The sequence below is a fragment of the Piliocolobus tephrosceles genome, chromosome 12, assembly GCF_002776525.5.
Source record: "Piliocolobus tephrosceles isolate RC106 chromosome 12, ASM277652v3, whole genome shotgun sequence".
In the NCBI taxonomy this organism is placed as follows: Eukaryota; Metazoa; Chordata; class Mammalia; order Primates; family Cercopithecidae; genus Piliocolobus; species Piliocolobus tephrosceles.
The window spans coordinates 59387145-59404724 of NC_045445.1; positions in this window are offsets into that span (position 1 = coordinate 59387145).

Consider the following 17580-nt stretch of genomic DNA (forward strand, 5'->3'; position numbering starts at 1 on the left):
TTTCACACTCCTGATAAAGAACTACCCAAGACTGGGCAATTTATGAAAGAAAGAAGTTTAGTCAACTTAGAGTTCCACATGGCTGGGAGGCCTCACAATCATGGCAGAATGTGAAAGGCACATCTCACATGGTGGCAGAAAAGAGAAGAGAGCTGTGCAGAGAAACTCCCCTTTTTAAAACCATCAAAACTCATGAGACTTATTCACCGTTACAAGAACAACATAAGAAAGACCTGCTCCTCTGCTCCCATGATTCAATTACTTCCCACTGGGTCCCTCTCACAACACATGGGAATTCAAGATGAGATTTAAATGGTGATAAATTTAAATGATATGCCAAACCATATCATTTCACCCCTGGTACCTCCCGAATCTCATATACCCACATTTCAGAACAAATAATGCCTTCCCAACAGCCCCCCAAAGTCTTAATTCATTTCAGCATTAACTCAAAAATCCACAGCCCAAAGTCTCATCTGAAACAACACAAGTCCCTTCTGCCAATGAGACTGTAAAATCAAAAGCAAGTTAAATACTTCCTAGACACAGTGGGGTAACAGGCATTGGTAACATTCCAAATGGAGAAAAAAAAAAAAAAAAAAAAAAAACATTGGCCAAAACAGAGGTACTATAGGCCCTATGCAAGTCCAAAATCCAGGAGGGTAGTCAAATCTTAAAACTCCAAAATGATCTCCTTTGACTTCATATCTCACATCCAGGTCATCCTGATGCAAATTGTGGGCTCCCACAGCTTTGAGCATCTCCACCCCTGTGGCTTTGCAAGGTATAGCCCCCCTGCTGGCTGCCTTTCAGCCTGCCATTGAGTGTCTGTGGCTTTTCCAGGTACATGGTGCAAGCTGCTCCTTGATCTACCATTCTGGAGTACGGGGGATGGTGGCCCGCTTCTCACACCTCCACTAGGCAGTGCCTCAGTGGGAACTCTGTGTGAGGGCTCCAACCCCACATTTCCCTTCCACACTTCCCTAGCAGAGTTCTCTCTGAGGGCTCCACCCCACAGCAAACTTCTGCCTGAGCATTCAGGCATTTCCATACATCTTCTGAAATCTAGGCAGAGGTTCTCAAACACCAATTCTTGACTTCTGTGCACTCACAGGCTCAACATCACACGGAAGGTGCCAAGGTATGGGGCTTATACCATCTGAAACCATGGCCTGAGCTCTACACTGGCCCCTTTTAGCCACAGCTGGAGCAGCTGGGACACAAGACACCAACTCTCTAGGCTACATACATCATGGGGACCCTAGGCCTGGTCCACAAAACCACATTTTCCTCCTAGTCCTCCAGGCCAGTAATGGCAGAGGCTGCTGTAAAGACATGTGACATGTCCTGGAGACATTTTTGTTATTGTCTTGGGGATTAACATTCGGCTGCTTGTTACTTATGCAAATTTCTGCAGCTGGCTTGAATTTCTCCTCAGAAAAGGGGATTTTCTTTCCTATTACATTGTCAGGCTGCAAATATTCCAAACTTTTATACTCTGTTTCCCTTATAAAACTGAATGCCTTTAATAGCACCCAAGTCTGTTATAAAACTGAATGTCTTTAACAGCACCTCTTGAATGCTTTGCTGCTTAGAGATTTCTTCTGCCAGATAACCTAAATCATCTCTGTCAAGTTCTAAGTTTCACAAATCTCTAGGACAGTCTTTTTGCTAAAACACAACAAGAGTCACTTTTGCTCCAGTTCCCAACAAGTTCCTCATCTCCATCTGAGACCACCTCAGCCTGAATTTCATTGTCCATATCATTATTAGCATTTTGGTGAAAGCCACTCAACAAGTCTCTAGGGAGTTTCAAACTTTCCCACATTTTCCTGTCTTCTTCTGAGTGCTCCAAATTGTTCAAACCTCTGCTATTTACCCAATTCCAAAGTCATTTTCATGTTTTTGGGTATCTTTTCAGGAATGCCGCACTCTACTGTACCAGTTTACTGTACCAGTCTGTTTTTATGCTGCTGATAAATACATACCCAAGACTGGACAATTTAAAAAAGAAAGAGGTTTAATCGACTTACAGTTCCAAGTGGCTGGGGAGGCCTCACCATCATGGCAGAAAGTGAAAGGCACATCTCACATGGCAGCAGATAAGAGAAGAGAGCTTGTGCAGTGAAACTCCCTGTTTTTAGATCTCATGAGACTTATTCACTATCACGAGAACAGTACTAGAAAGACCTGCACCCATGATTCAGTTACTTCTCACTGGTCCCTCCCACAACATGTGGGAATTCAGTAGGAGATTTTGGTGGGGACACAGCCATACCATGTCAGTCTATATGAAGCATTTTAAGCTATAAATATTTTTTCAAGCCCTATATTAATTGCCTGTGACACATTAATTTATAGTGTTTCATTTCCATTCACTGTTCATTCAAAACATTTCTCTTGTGATTGCTTTTTTTGACCCATGGGTTATTTAGAAGTGTCATTTAATTTTCAAATACTTGGGTATTATCCAAATATCTTACGTTATCAATTTCCATTTTAATTTCACTATGGACAGAGATTATACTCTATTATTTTAAGCCTTTTAAATTCAGTGAAATTTGCTTTATGTCATATCAAAAGTTCTCTCCTGGTGACTGTACATTTTGCACTTAAAAAAGGTTGATTTGGCTGTTGTTTGGTTTTATGTTCTATAAATATTAACTAGGTCAATGTGGTTGATAGTGAAGAAATCTTTATCTTTAATGACACTCTATCTATTTGGATTGTCAATTACTGATGTGGCAGTATTGAAAACTCCAAGTATGATGTGTATGTTTATCATTCAATTCCTTTTGCTTAACTTATCTTGAAGCTCTTCTGTGTATAGACATTTAAGATTTCATACCTACCTTATTAATTTAGACTTTCTATCATTATACATGATACTTTTATTCCTGATAATATGCCTTGTCCCAAATCTATACTTACTTTAATATTAAGTTGCAATTCCAGCTCTCTTATGATTAGTGTTTGAATGCCACATTTATTCTATCATTTTAATTTGAAACTATTTATGCCTTCATATTTAGATATGTTTCTTATAGGCAGTCGTTTTAATTTTTCCTTGCGCTTTTCTTTCTTTTCTTGCCTTGTCTTTTCTTTTTCTTTCTTTTCAGTATGAAAACACTGTCTTTTAATCACATTTAATGTAATCATCATATATCAATGTTTGTTACCTTTCTTTTTGTTTTCTATTCTTCTTTTATTCAGGTTTTTCACTTTTTTCTTTTTTCACTTTCTTTTAGATCAATTGAGGATTTTACTTTACAAATTCATTTGTCCTGGTAAGTGTTAACCCAACAGGTCTGAGTTGCTTAAATCCTACACAATAGCAGATGGGCCAATTTGCATAATTGACTATCAGTCAGCACCTAGAAACTGAGGTCTTGGAATGTCCCCTATGCTACTAATTGATAAGTGTGTTTGGTACTCTTAAAATTTTAAACCATGCTGTTCCAGTTTCTCTATAAAGTTTGTGCAAACAATGTGACTTTTGATGAACATGTGCTTTGTTTCTGTGAGGTTTGTAATGACTGTAACTAAGGTCAGTCATGAAGATACTAGTACTTGACCAACCCCCAGTAAAAACTGCACTTTTAGACTCAAAAGAACTTTTCTGGAAGAAAGTACTTCAAACACATGATTGTGATGCCTTTCTGGGGGATTAAATATGTCCTTTATGACTTCATTGACTTTTGGAATCTCATGCCTGGTATTCTCCAGACACTGCCTCATGGTCTTATTTTCCTTTATTAGACTTTACTTTCCTTCACTAATAAGTCTTATCCATAAATTTAAAAACTTCTGAGTCCTGAGAGTACCTCTAGTGCATCCCAAACCTGAGAGTGGTCCTGAAAAAAAACTGATTCATCATTTTATCCACAATATTGACATACTAGCTATGCCTATTTATTGCTATTTTTAAAGATTGCTCTAGGAGATTTTCCATATTTATCTTCGGCTCATTCCAATTTACTACCAAATAACATTATGCTACCTTTTGTCTATTATAAAAATCTACAACATAATACTCCTTTTTACCTCTCATTTTAAAAAAAATATGACAGACCTTTTTTCTCTTATAAAACATCAAAACTTGCTTATACTGAAGGTGAGTTTTTCCCCTTAAATGATAATAGAACATGATACAGATAGTAGACTGAGTATTGTTCTAATTTTTTATTACTTATATGATTATGATATGCAGTGATTCTTTTAAACATTGGCTTTATTATGCTGTCTATATTTAACCATTAATTACTGCTTAGTGATAGATACTGTTCATTTAATGTATTGTGCCCCTACATATTAAATGCATTATTCATCAGATACAGAATAAATTTTGACAACGGGGACCTGTTAAGAGAGAGATTAATGTGTTTTACAGTAATATTTTTAAAAATTCAATTGCCTTATGAAAGTAAAGTGGAAAAAAATATGTATAAGATACATATATTCTGATGAAATAATGGAATTATAGTCATCCTAAAGTGAAATACTAGTGCATTCTAGTTGGAATGCTTCTATAAAAAAATTTAGAATTGTGTGTATGTTCTAAATATTTATTACAAAATAATTTTCTAATAATTGCACAGTGTCTGTTTTGTCAGTTCAACTATCTACACAATGCAAACACAGGATATTTGAAAGTAAATAGCCAGAATGGTGAAAATGAGATTTCTACAATAGATACACTGGCATTTTTATTAGCCAATTAGTAACTCACTTGAATTACACAGGTATATTTTCTTAAAACAATTTGAATTGTAAAAGTAAGTCCATGTTTTTTTTTTTTTTTTTTAATTAAATAGTAAGTAGTTGAATATTTAGGCATAAATATATATTTTTTTTATTTTTTAAAATAAACTTTATTTTTTGGAGTAGTTTTAGGTCCACAATACAATTGAGCAGAAAGTATAGGGAGTTCCCACATATCCCCTGCCCACCTGTTCTCCATCTAATCCTCCCCCACCATCAATATTCTGTACTGCGAGGATACATTTGTCACAATTGATGAACTTATGTTGACACATCGTTATCACCTAAAGCTGTAGTTTTCACCAGAGTTCATTCCTGTTGCTGTACATTCTATGGACCTTGACATGCACATTCTATGTACAATGACACAAATTCACCATTACCGTATCATATAGAATAATTTCACTGTTCTAAAAATCCTCTGTGAATGAGTTATTCTTGCTTCACATCCTTGTCTGCATTTGTTGTTGTCGGTGTTCTGGAATTTGCCCATTCTAATGGTTGCATCATGGTATCTTATTCTAAAAAATTAAAAAAATAAAAAACATTTAAATTAGGTTTGGGGGTACACGTGAAGGTTTGCTACATAGGTAAACTCGTGTCACAGGAGTTTTTTGTACAGATTAATTCATTACTCAAGTATTAAGCCCAGTAACCAATAGTTATTTTTTCTGCTTCTCTTCCTCCTCCCACCCTCTACCCTCAAGTACACCCCAGTGTCTGTTGTTTTCTTCTTTGTGTTCATAAATTCTCATAATTGAGTTCCCACTCATAAGTGAGAGCATGCTGATTTTTGTTTTCTGTTCCTGCATTAGTGTGCTAAGCATAATGGCCTCCAACTCCATCCATGTTCTTGCAAAATATATGCTCTCATTCTTTGTTATGGCTGCATAGTATTCCATGGTGTGTATGTGTCATATTTCCTTTATACAATTCTGTCATTGATGCACATTTTGGTTGATTCCATGTCTTTTCTATTGTGAATAGAGCTGCAATGAACATTTGCATGCATGTGTCTTTCTGGTAGAATGATTTATATTCCTCTGGGTATATACCCAGTAATGTAATTGTGTCAAATGGTAGATCTGCTTTTAGCTCTTTAAAGAATCACCATACAGGTTTTTGCAATGGTTAAACTAATTTACGCACCCACCAACAGTGTATTAGTGTCCCCTTTCTCTGCAACCTTGCTAGCCTCTGTTATTATTTTTTTTTTTTTTTCACTTTTTAATAATAGCTATTCTGACTGGTGTGAGGTGGTATTTCATTATGGTTTTGATTTGCATTTCTCTAATTATTAGTAATCTGGAGCTTTTTTTTTCATGTACTCGTGGCCACATGTATATATTATTTTGAAAAGTATCTGTTCACGTCCTTTGCCTACTTTCTAATGGGGTGGTTTGTTCTTCTCTTGTAAATTTGTTTATTCTCTTTATAGATGCTGGATATTAGACCTTTGTCAGATGCGTATTTTCTCCCTTTCTGTAGGTTATAGGTTTATTCTCTTGATAGTTCCTTTTGCTGTGCAGAAACTCTTAAGTTTAATTAGATCTCATTTGTGAAATTTTGCATTTGTTGTGATTGCTTTTTTTTTCTTTTTTTGTCATGAAACCTTTGCCTGTTTCTATGTCCAGAATGGTATAACCTAGGTTGTCTTCCAGGTTTTTGTAGTTTTGTGTTTTACATTTAAGTCTTTAATCCATCTTGAGCTAATTTTTGTATATGGTTTAAGGAAAGGGTCTAGCTTCAACCTTTTGCATATGGCTAGCCAGTTCTCCAAGCACCATTTATTGAATAAGAAGTCTTTTCTCCATTGCTTGTTTTTGTCTGTTTCATCAAACATCAAGTGGATACAGGTGTGTGGCCATGTTTCTGGGCTGTCTATTCTGTTCCATTGGTCTATGTTTCTGTTTTTGTACAAGTATCATGCTGTTTTGGTTACTGTAGCCCTGTGGTATAGTTTGCAGTTGGGTAATGTGCTATCTCCAGCTTTGTTCTTTTTGCTTAGGATTGCCTTTCCTATTCGGGCTCCTTTGGTTTCATATAAATTTTAGAATAGTTTTTTCTAGTTCTGTAAAGAATGTTGTTGGTAGTTTAATATGAATACCATTGAATCTGTAAATTGTTTTAGGCAGTATAGCTATTTTAATAATATTTATATTTCCTATGCATGAGCATGTAATGTTTTTCCATTTGTTTGTGTCTTCTTTTATTTCTTGGAGCAGTGTTTTATAATTCTCTTTGTAGAGATCTTTCACCTCCCTGATTGGTTACATTTCTAGGTATTTTACACTTTTTTTGGCATTTGTGAATGGGATTGTCTTTCTGATTTGGCTTTTAGCTTGGCTGTTGTTGAAGTATAGAAATGCTAGTGATTTTTATACATTGGTATTGTATCTTGAAACATTGCTGAATTTGTTCAGCAGCTAAAGGAGCTTTGGGCCTAGACTATGGGTTTTTCTAGATATAGAATCATGTTGTCTGCAAACAGAGATAATTTGGCTTCCTCTTCCTATTTAAATGCCCTTTATTTCTTTATCTTGCCTGATTGCTCTGGCTAGGACTTCCAGTACCATATTGAATAGAAGTGGTGTCTTGTCTTAAGGCATAAATATTTTTATGGGAACTGACTAGTTTCTTTTTGTTGTTGTTGTTCTTATTAGCAATTCTTTTCTGATGGGAAAGGCACTGAAAAGTATGAAACATATCATAGTGAAGATGAATTAGTCTTAAACTTTCAATTAAGACAGATATATTATTGCCTTGAGTCAGGGAGGGATAAGGAACACTAGAAGTTTCTGAAAATTCTACTAAATATAAGTCTGGCTGTGGTTTGGGGTCTCTAAGCCAATAGTCATTCAAGTCTGAGTTAAAGCCTGAATTAAAGATGAGCAACTTGAAATAAAACTGGCAGTTTATTCTTTCCAGCCAGTTGCAATAATTGACAATTATAGAAAAGGAATATCATGTGATTCAATTTCAAAAGTGTATGTAATACATAGACTAAATAAAAAAGGAAGGGATGATGAATTTCTTAAATTCTGAATTTCAGGGAGTCTGGCCAGAGAGCAAATGGTTTGGAGATTTGGCAGGGAATTTCTAGACTGGATCCTAAGAGAAGCAGATGCTTCATGATTCTCTTGGTGATATGTATTTTTTATTCTCCTTATTTAGAGTTTTAAAAGCAATGTGGATCCAGTAAAATTTAGATAAAGCCTAATAGATACCATATAAATATATTTTTGAAGAGCTAAGAGGTAGAAGAAGGTCCCACTTGAGTTGTTTTGTGATGAATGAAAGAAATAGGCTGAGTTGAAATGCTAATACGACCTAATTCTAAGTAAATAGGTAGTACTCAAGTTGACACAGAACTTCTGGTGGGACAGTCTGAGATAATTTGAGTATCTTTAATCTTCTTTATGTCAGGGATTGGGCTGTTTACTTCTTTTATATTTTTCCATAATTATGCAGTAGCATTAAGCACTACTGGCAGGCTGACTGTAGGAATGCTTATCATTTTCTCATGTATTTACTATAGTATTAAACTATTTGGAATATTTTAAATACCTCTACCATGTAAATACTTGAAAGCAGACAGGAAAAATGAAGGTACTTACCACTAAAGTTTACCTAAAATATGTTAAAATACAAGTTATTATTCAAAACATAATTCTTATTCTCATTTATTATTAAAGTTAATTGAATATATCTTAACAGTGAGAAAAAAATGAAATTCAATTCAACCCCATCGTTTAATTCCTTTATAGTAGCAAAGTTCACCATACACCTTTATGATGTCACCAGACATATTTTAATAAATATTTAGTACATATGAATCAATCAACTACATATATTGAACACAAACTCTATGGAAGTGATTAAAGGAACATCTTATAGAACTCAAAATCTAGTTGGAATACAAAAACTAAATTATGGGACATGACTGAAGCATAAGGAATTAGTAAACTTTGTAGTATTGACAATTATTAACTCTCTAAGAGCCAAGGACTGTGACTTTTTTTTTTCACTATCTCTTTAGTAGTAGCACAATGCTTGGTAAATAGTAGTAACCCAAGAAATATATTTAAAATGCACAGACACATATATAAATATTCATGTTTACTTAGCACATCTCATGTAGAGTTTCTACTTCTTCACCATATAAATGAGACTTCTGTGGTGTTATTTTTTTAATTGCCTCCTATGTATCTCATTGTTGAGGAAAGGATTTCTGCCCTAGGGTTATGAAGATAACCACCGCAGGACATATGACACTGGAAGGATGTGATTGACAGCAGTTTATTCACCACATGCACTCATGGCCCAGAGGAAGAAGATATCACACACCAGTCGTGTCTACATAGGGACTGCATTCTGGAGCAGAATGAATGCTTTGTAGTATCAAGAAAGTGAGGTGCCTCTTGGTTCTCACTGGCAGAAGAAATCAGTTTGTTTGAATAATTTCACTAGCCGGCAGGGGACTAAAACCTATTACTCAGGGAAGTATGAACTCCTCCTGGTCCTTTTGCTAAGGAGTATTGTTGGGCTAGGTGACCTTATCTGTGGGAATAAAATATATAAATAAGATGTAATAAAATAATAATAAATGGAGAGGGGAATTTGCAGTTAGGCTATTCACAGACCTTCCAGTGCATGCTGGATGTTGTGGTAGCACTTAGTATTAAACCTTAATTTCAGGCCTGGTATAGATTAATTCTCTCAGGTCAAAGGAAAAGCTGCTATTGACTGTTGTTTTAGGTATTTCCAACCTAACATGGCGATACTTTTCTACTGAAGGTCACTATTGGAATAGGTTTATGGCTGTTCACTGAGGTGGGAGAGCAACACTTGTGTATTTTGACTTTTCGTGTGTGTTTCTGTAACAAAGTTCAGAGACTTTGTTCCATGTGTGTTTCTGTAACAAACCAGAGAAAAGATGATGTTTATCTCACTCTATTTAGTTTGTTAATTATTCTATGGCTATCACCAGAAGTAGTACATGACCTAGAAACTTGCAGAACTCTTGTTTTCACACTGTTTGTGTTGTTACTGAATCAGATTCCATCACAAAGATTAGTTGCCTCATTCACAAAAATGAGGCTAACTAGAAGTTAACAAAATTAATTTTGAATTCAGGCCTAATTTTTATCAAGCTCTGATCTGCTGCACAAGGATTTTAGTTTGTCTATACCTCAGACAAAATTTGTGTAGCACCTCATAAGATTATTTTGAAAACTAAATAATTTAAAATAGTTAAAATTATCTAGCCAGTACCTATCAAGCTCGCTAAAAGTTAATTCTCTTCAATCACCATGTTCTGACCCTATTTGGAAGATTCTTGCATGAAGTCAAATGACCTTTGTCTTTTAAAAATATCTCATCTGTGGCCGGGCGCAGTGACTCATGCCTGTAATTCTAGCACTTTGGGAGGTCGAGGCGGGCGGATCACGAGGTCTGCAGTTCGAGACCATCCTGGCCAACGTGGTGAAATTCTGTCTCTACTAAAAAAAATGCAAAACAATAAGCCAGGTGTGGTGGCACAAGCCTGTAGTCCCAGCTATTCGGGAGGTTGAGGCAGGAGAATAGCTTGAACGTGGGAGGCGGAGGTTGCAGTGTGCCGAGATCATGCCACTGCACTCCAGCCTGAAGACAGAGTGAGACTCCATCTCAAAATAAATAAATAAATAAATAAAATCTAATCTACTTCCTCATTAGCAAAATATATATGGCTCTGCACCAGTATTTAATATGATCAGTACAGAGTTGTTTTTCCTTTAATTTACCATTCCAGTACTGAAAACTTTGCAGCTATTGATACACAATCTGTTCCCAAACCCTCTGTCATCATACAAGGGAATAGGCATGTGTTTCAAAGGCAATAGAAGTTGAAAACTTTTCTCCTGGCTTGTAATGGTGGAATTAGATGTTTTTGCGACCCATTAGGAAGTATACCAATTTAAAAAAAAATTTTTTTTGATACAGTTTCTTGCTTTGTCGCCCAGGCTGGAATGATGCAGTGACACTAACTCGGCTCACTGCAACCTCTGTCTCCCAGGTCCAAGTGATTCTCCTGCCTCAGCCTCCTGGGTAGCTGGGATTACAGGTGCCCACCACCACGCTTGACTAATTTTTGTATTTTTAGTAGAGACAGGGTTTCACTATGTTGGCCAGGCTGGTCTCGAACTCCTGACCTCAGGTGATCTGCCCGCCTCGCCCTCTCAAAGTATTGAGATTACAGGCGTGAGCCACAGCACCCAGCCAAGAAGTATACCAATTTTCTTACCTTGTTCCTAACCTACCATACTTTTCTTCTGTTCTAGTACTCCAGGTTTTACTTCAGACATTTAATATGGCTGTGTTTATGTCTTTTCTTTGACTTTAGGAAATACTAAAAACAAAACTGGAAGATTTTTTTTTAAGATGAAGTTGTTATGATCCAAGTAGTCTTTGATTATCCTATAATACTATGGATATACTTGACAAAAGAAGGTAATCATCAACAATTATTACTTTAATGAGAAATAGGAATGAGACTATTCTACCAGGCCATACATTCATTTCCAATGTGTGTCATTTTAGGAAAGTTGTAGCTATAAAATAATATAGTTGAGAAAGCAAATTTCAGAATTTTCACTTGAACAAAACTCACAATTCCATAGTAATTAAATGAAATATATTAATGAAACAATGTGTCATTTTAAAATGTAAGTATAAATATGTTCAGGAGATCTATTGTGCAACATGGTGACTGTACTTAATAAAAAAATATTGTATTCTAGAAAAGTGCTAAGATAGGAAATTTTCAAATGTTTCCAATATTAAAACATTGTAAGTATGTGAAGGAATATTATAAATATGTGATATTTTATTTAGCTCAATTTAGCTATTTCACAACGTATACATATTTCAAAAATGTTGTTCATAATACATTTATATAATTTTTGTTTTTCAATTAAAAATAAATGTTAAAGTATAAATGTAAAAGTCTTGAATGTTCTAGGTAGTTTATATATAATGCGAAAAATTAATCCTGACTGTTGCTGTCTCATCATCACCACAATGTTACTTATGAAAAACCATTATTGCATTCTGTAGTAATGGTCCAAAGCAATATTGTAACTTGGTGATGGTATAGTGATCCTCACTTTCACAGACCATTGCTGCATAATGGAGTCATTTGTATTACTAGCAAAGCGTGACTAACCTAAATGAGAGTTAAACATTCATGTCATGATTCTAGCAAGTGCTCTTGTTTGTCTATTCTGAGGCAGCACTTTCAAATTATGTGAGGAAATACTACATAAATATTACCAATGAGTCATTTTAAAATAATACATTAGTGTCAATTTTCATTATTGCAAGAAAACTTGTGCATTATCAACATGAGTGTAAGTGATTCATACCTGAATCACAGTTTTAAACATTAATAAAAGTAAAATAGATTAGTAAGTAGAAAGGCTATTATATAATAATGATAATGGTAGAACGTATCATTCTCAGATTGCAAGAGTCATTAAGCCTAAATTAGTTTCAAATTTGCTAAAGAATTTTCCAATCAATGACAATTTGAAAGAAATCATATCAGAGTATTTCTGATACGAGACTAGATGTTCAACATTCATTATCTTTAGTTTTGTTTAGGAAATGTTTCAAACAGGAACATTAAAGAATATAATACAATAAACATCTATATATCCACAATTACTTTGAAATAGATATTAACATTTGCCAAAATTGCCTCAAATTTCTTTGTATTTTAAAGAAATAAACCTTTGTAATTACACCCAAAATCTTTTATCTCTATCCCTTTCCCTTCCTTCTCTCTCCAAATGTCATGAATTTGGTGTGCCATTTTAGTTCATGTTTTTATACTTGTATTTCAAATGCATATGTGTGTGTGTATTCTTCATACTTTTACCATATATGTGTATGTATGTATGATAGCAGACAGATGTACATATTCTATCATTTATAATAAAAAATAATATTTTCCCAATTCGTTAAATATTCAAGGAATTTTCTCAACATCACTGAAACACTTTTAAATACCTATACAACAATCCAGAAAGAATTTCTACATAATATAAAGTATTCACAAAACAAATTACTTAATTACTTATTGCTTAATCAACTTTTTGGGTGGTTACATTTGTGTAGAGTTAATCAACAATAATGTAGAGTAATTGATTCAAAAATCATCCATTCACACTGCAACAAACATAATATAATATGTTTCAGTGCTAAAGATTATCTGTAAAGTAAAAATTTGTAGTCAACACAAGCTTCTAGAGAAAGCAAAGACTTGGATTTATAAAGAGAAAAAATGTCAGGGAGTTTTAGACAGCTTGGGGAAGATAATTGTGATGACACAAAACACATTTAAATAATGTGAGCATGGACATGACCCTATCTAGACAATTGCTGAACTATAACTGCAGTCCACTCTACACCCTTTCATCAGGACTTCTGCAAAGCCAAAATGTATCCATGTAGACTATTATGATAGGATTTTTACTTAGTAAATTCAGAGCAAATTTTTAGAAGTCATTATAGTGAATAAGTAGTACCATTTTGGAAAGCAAGTGATGTCTGTGTGTGTATAAAACTGTGAAAAACATTGTATGTGTATATACATATAGTATATATGTAAACACATACTATACATCAGTGTCAATATCTACATATGCATAAAATGATATAAAGATGCTTTGGGTGTGCTTATAAAATGTAAATAAATAATATCTTAAGCATTAGACAATATGAATAAAGCTTGGCAATAATATGTGCAAGAAGACCTTAAAGGTTACTTACAGAATAGTACCTGCTTTCAATAAAGTTAAAACAAAATTTAAAAAGTAAGGCTACATATAAATATAATAAAACCATCTAAAAAGAAATCCAGGAAACAATGAAGATATATTTCAGGTTTATAGGACCTTATCTTGTTTGGGGAGATGCATTAAGGAACTGTATTGTTAAATTAGAATTTTCTCAAAGTGCTAGATTTTGGTATTGGTTGGTGGGTAAACTATTATTTATTGCATCATTAAAAGTAAATGAAGAAATAATTAGAAGCAGGTAATTCATGAACCAGTGAAGGTAATGTGTGATAAACAAAGAATTTTCATCAATTCAGTTGCATGCATCTGAGTTAGAAAGAATGCAAAGGAAAGGAAAGGAAGAGCACACACATACACACACGCGCACACACACACACAGGCACACACACACAGAGAAGAATCTCACTATAGATGGTCCATATCAGCTTATTCAAATGAGCACCTCACTCTGTGCCATGTTTTGCAACTTCTCAAAGAGAATTAAACCCTTTATAAAGGCCTCATTTGGTTAACATTGCAGCACTGATTGATCAGATGACTTGCAATGTCAGAAGAATGTTACTGATTTTTCTAGAGTTAATTCTCTATGGCTGCAGGAATCATTCCATCTGTTCGTTTACATTTAAGAAAATATGTCTAGCTAAACTTCAAGACACACATACACAAATTTACATTTCTATATGCCTATAGAAACTGCCTTACAAACAGTGAACTCTTCTGGGATTCTCATGCAATAGAGAAATCAACACATAAAATAACTCACACTAATTATAACGTAACTTAGGTTAGTGACTAGAGTTACTTTTTTTAATTTTCAGAAAAATAAACTGTGACTGTAACTCTATGATATATTTAATACTCTAGAATAATTATCTAAGAGTACAATCATGATGCATGAAATCATGGCCATCGCTATCTTATCACCAACTCCTTACCCAAAAAGTATATCCCGAATATGTGTTCCTCTTTGGGATAGACCATTTCTGTGTAACTTTTACTATTGTTTCTTCTGGACTCCTAAATGAAGATCTTGTTGCAGTCAAGTTGTGTGAGCAGTTCCTAATTTACAAAGATTAAACCATACAAACACTACTTCTTCCTATTACCCACGTCTACATTTTCACAGTTCCATCTTCTGTTGCTTAAAAAATCAAAATAAGGAGAAAGGGATGACGTTTTTAAAGGGCAAAGACAGATAGAGTAAGGTGACCCTTCATGAGCCAGCCTAAAGAACAGAGTACTATCCAAGAAAGGGCACCCTTTACTGTGAAGTTTTTATCTACCCCAGGCAGTGTAGATGATCCCCCTGGGTGCTTACACTACTTATGCACACGTTCATTATGGCATTTATCTAGTTATCCTGATAGCATTTATCTTGTTATCATTCCTTTGTCTGTCTGTCGTCTTGTATATTCTATGTTCTCTTCAAAGACAAGAGTTATGTTTTACTTGTGTTTGTACTAAACACATTTTCTCTCTTAGTGCTTGTCATGTAGCAGGCATTTAAATGAATGTGTGTTTAATGAATTATTACTAACTTAATATAATTAAATGCTCTGACATTTTCTAGTTGTTTTGCGACTTAGTTTTCTCACTCATAATTTATTTTTATATCAATCCAGGTTGGGATAATTAATTCAAATTTTACTGCTGTGTGAATTATTATATGGTATGAATGTGTCACATGCAAATGATGCAGTTCATTAGTGATCAAAATCTGTGTCATTTCCTATTTTTGCCTATTTCACACAGTGCTTACTAAATGTAATTGTGCACCTGTGTGAGGGCTTTTCTATGTCATATACCTAGAAGTGACATTCTTGAATCAAAAAATTAAAACATTCAACTTTACTAGATATTTCCAAATTGCCTCTGAAGCAATTGTACCAATTTACATTCTCATCAACTGTGAATCATGTGAGTTCCCATTGCCCCAGAAACTCACTAGCACCAAGTATGATGAAACTTTTTAAGAAATGTTTTGTACACACAATAAAAATGTCTTTTTGTTATTTCAATCTGCATCTCCCTTATTAAGAGTGAGGTCAGCTATTTTTCTAGATTTTTATGAGGCATATTTATTTTATTTTCTACTGACTTGCCTAAATTAATAACTCAAGAGAGAAAATAACAGATACATTAGATAGTCAAATTAGAGATAGAAGACATAAAATTGGATTCCCTGAAGAAAGAAAATCAAAGCAATGAAACTGAAAGATCACTAAGAACTATAACTCAAGAAAACTTTACTAAGATAATACTTGAATCTATATATTGAGAGACATACTCTTTACCTGGAAAATTTTATCCAGTATGGATAAAATATATGGAAAGTATAATAACCTCATTTTCACTGTCATAGGTTTAAACCTGGGTATACAAGAAAACAACTTTAAATTAGATAGTGAAGTAAAAGTATGGAGTGAGAAAGAAAAATCGTTAGCACATAAGATTTAGGGACAAAGAGCATCTAAAACGAGACAGAAGGCATTATACAAAGGTATATAGTATAAAGGTTACTATTCCAACAAAATATAAACCTTCCTAATGCCAAAAAAATTATGAGAAATAAACAAGAAAGCAAAAGTGGGACTCCATAATATCATGTATCTCCATATATAAAGACAATTTAAAATGTAATGTAACTAAGAACAAACATATAAGTCATACCAACAAATATAAATGACATTGAATAATCCATAAAGTAAAATAATAAGATTTTCTAACAAAGAAAAATTCAGTTATATACATAAGACACACCCAAAACAAGATTACAAAAATTTAGTATAAAAGAATGAATGTATACCAGATAAATGCAAATTGAAAATCAGGCTTATGATTCTGATGTCAGATAAGGTAGTGTATATTTTAGTCGTTAAATGGGACAAATACAGTTTATAAGGCTAAATAATAAAATTCACAATTAATATATAATAGTAACCAATATATAATAGTAAATAATAGTAATTAATATACATTTAGTGATACAGCAGAGTTTATAAATTAGAAACTACAATAAATATAAGATGCTGATATTACCACACATCTTTCATTCCAAAAGAAACCTCTTGTGTAAGAGTTATTAAATATATTTAAAGAATCAAATATGACCAATGTTTTAGATCTTATGAATATATATCGACATTTGAAAATACTCATTTTTCAAGTGCATATGTAATATAGATAAAAATTGATGGTATATTGATCTTATAGAAAGCTCAATACATTAACAAATTTGCAATAATACAAATCAGCAATTTCAGATCTTAATGAAATAAAACTAGATATAATTTTTTTTAACTGTTGAAGATGCTTGTACCTGGAATATATTGAGCTCTATTAATATATATATATATTTTTTGCCAAAGCACATATTCAAGCTAAAATTGCCATGTTTCCAAATTTTATGTCATGTTAGAGTCTATAGATTAGATAAACTAATAAAAAAGTCCCCAGAGGAAAGTGAATCTAATTGGAATATCAATAAAGAAAAAAGAAAAAAATTAAACACCTAGCCTAAAAATTAGAAAAATATATAATGTAAATTGAAAGAAGCTAGAGGAAAATAAGTTAAAATAGAGAAATGGAAAAAGTGAACTAGAAAAAAGTAATAAAATAGAACAACAAAGCCCTAAACTGATTTTTTGAAGACAAAAAAAACCTGAGTAATCGTTCTTTAACATGGATTACTTGTAACAGAAAATCAAATACTACTTATGAGTGTTCTCACTCATAAGTAGGAGCTAAACGTTAAGTATACATGGACACAAAGAAGGAAACCTCAGTGAGGAGGGTGAGAGTCCAAAAACTACCTATCACATACTGTGCTTATTGCATAGGTGACAAAGTCATCTGTACACCCAACCACCGTGACAGGCAATTTACCTATATAGCAAACCTGCACATGTACCCTGAACCCAAAGTCAAAGTTTTTAAATTAAAAAAAAAAAAAATTAATTGTGGAAATAACAGTATGACA